Source organism: Mastomys coucha, unplaced genomic scaffold, assembly GCF_008632895.1.
Source record: "Mastomys coucha isolate ucsf_1 unplaced genomic scaffold, UCSF_Mcou_1 pScaffold23, whole genome shotgun sequence".
Lineage (NCBI taxonomy): Eukaryota > Metazoa > Chordata > Mammalia > Rodentia > Muridae > Mastomys > Mastomys coucha.
In genome coordinates this window covers 102,461,752-102,464,523 of record NW_022196906.1, presented here as the reverse complement: position 1 = coordinate 102,464,523, position 2,772 = coordinate 102,461,752, and positions in this window count along the sequence as shown.

Sequence of the window (2,772 nt, the reverse complement as noted above, 5' to 3'; positions counted from 1 at the left end):
CTCTCTCTCTCTCTCTCTCTCTCTCTCTCTCTCTCTCTCTCTCTCGGGGGGAAAAAGGAGAATCTATAGTGTGTGCTGTTAGCTGCTTAGCCATCTCTCCAGCCCTTCTCATGCTTCCAGCATGATGCACAAGAGTGTGAAGACTTCCAGTGAGCCATGGGCAGCCTACCAGCAGCCACACCTACAAAGAAAAAAAACCAGCTTTCCCCTCCTCCACCTTTTCCTTTTTTTAAAGAGATGGGAAGTCCTCTCTCCCAGTTTCCCAAGTACCTGGGACCATGGGCTTGCTCCACGATGCCCATCACATCCAGCTTAAATTTTGTTTTTACATCCGTGTATCTATTGTGTGTACATGCGTGTCCACATGAGTAGAGGTCAGAGGGCAGCCTTTGTGAGTCAGCTCTGTTCTTCCACCCTGTGGGCTTGGGGATCACACTCAGTCATCAGGTGTGTCTTCCAGCATCTCCATGTGCAAAGCTGTCTTCTCGGCCCCACATCTAGCTTTGTAAATTCAGCCAAATTTATTGCTATATCTGCCAATTCTATTGCTATTTTTCTCTCTTGCACGTATATAGGGATAGGTTTTTCTTTTAGTTGCTATATATTACAATATTCCATCATAGGACTATAACATAAACGGTTCAACTATTCACCTGTTAGTGGGCATCTAGGCTGATTTCTAATTTTGGCTGTCGTGAATACGGCCACCGTGGATGTTCTCGCCTTTGCTGGACACACCGCTGTTACCACTAAACAGAATCCAGGCCCTTGGTGCCTTTCCACCATCATCCATATTATTGCTTCTGAGTTTGTGTTTGTGGTTTCAGTATCGCAAGACGATGCCACCCTTTCCACACATTACGTCAGTATCCAAATCCCAGTGTGGGCTGACACTAGCCACACCTGGCCCTTTTTTAATCAGGTTGGAAACACCCTCCCAGAGCCTCTCAGAGATAGGCACTTAGTCTCACTGACCAAACTCGGGGTTACTATGGGTGCGCTTAGATGCAAGGAGGCCAGTAAGTCAGGGAATGGCTTTGGATTGGTCTGTGACTTGAGATAGGATATTTTTTGCTATTCTGTACTAATTCTGGGTTTGCTAATTGAGAGAGAGAGAGAGAGAGAGAGAGAGAGAGAGAGAAAGAGAGAGAGAGAGCCCACAGAACCTTTCCACAAGAAAAGGTGTTCAAAGTTAACAGAAGACCAGGAATGCAAACAAAGTGTGAAATGACATAGCAACGAAGGCTACAGAGATAGCTTAGCTGTAATGCTTGCCTCAGAGGCATGAGGACTTGAGTTCAATTCCCAGAACACTTGTAAAATTCAGGGCATGGTGGACCATGTGATTCCAGTGCTTGAGACAGACATAGGAAGATTTGGGGGCTTTCTGATCAGCCAGTCGATCCTGATTGGTGAACTCTAGACCAATAGGAGATCCTGTCTAAAAAAAAAAAAAAAACACAAGGTTGGGGCTGGAGCAAGGACTCAGTGGTTAAGAACGGCTTGCCCTTACAGAGGACCTGGGGTTTATGCCCAGCACCCACTTTGTGTGGTTCATAAGACCATCTCACTGCAGCTCCAGGGGATCCCATACCTCCTTGTGTATCTGAACACAAGACAGATGGTTCCTGGAGAGCAACACTGGAGGTCGATCTCTGGCTTCCACACACAGAAACACACTTGTACCTGGACACACACAAACATGCATATGCATACATATATGCATAAGAAATTGATAAGCGGCCTGGAGAGATGGCTCAGTGGTTAAGAGCACCAATTGCTCTTCCAAAGGTCCTGAGTTCAATTCCCAGCAACCACATGGTGGCTCACAACCATCTGTAATGGGGTCCAATATACTCTTCTGGTGTGTGTCTGAAGACAGCTACAGTGTACTCATATAAGTAAAAATAAATAAATCTTTTAAAAATTATATAAAAATTGATAAGCAATGAATAATAAAGTTTTTTAAAATGACAATGAATGGCTGCTATCAGCCTTTTGGCTAAGACAGTTTGTAGAAATGTAATAACGAGCCAAGCCAATGCTCGAGTCCAGGGATTAGGGACTTTATCTGAAAGCAAGCAGAAAATGTACATCAACAGAAAAGCTACAGAGGGAGTTGCTACAGAGAGAGTTAAGATATCAGTTGCTGGCATGCGTGAGAGGAGATGAGAATGTAGAACCCAGGAATGAGGGGCAGTGAAATTGTCCCATGTGATGCCATTCATCACAATCAACACCTGTCATTATACTAATCTGCCAAACTCATAGACTATGTAACTGTGGCCTGATTGTTTCTCCACACACACATTCCTACGGTGAAACCTAATTACCTACGTGATGATATTTGGAGGTGGGGACTTTGGAGGTAATGAGGTCATGAGAACTCCTCTTCATGCGCACGATCGGTCCAGTGGGCCGCTTCAACCTTCAAACATGCAGAGATGAAGTGAAGGTGCCATCTACGATAGGAAATGGGCCCTGTTTAGACCCCCTCCAGGGCCTTAACTTAGGCTATCTTGGCCTTCTGAACTGTGAGGAGTCTTGTTTTGTTTTGCTTTTAAAGCTACTCTGCCCATGATATTTAGCAGCCTGAATAGACAGATAGGGAACTCCACAAAGTGAATGCTATGCAAGCTGTGAATCTTGTTGATAACATCAGGATTGCTTCACTCATCTTGTCGGGTATTGACTGTGACTGTGGGTGTGGGTGTGGAGAAAACCATATGAAAGCTCTGTAATATTTGTTTTGTTTTTGAAACATAGTCTCAA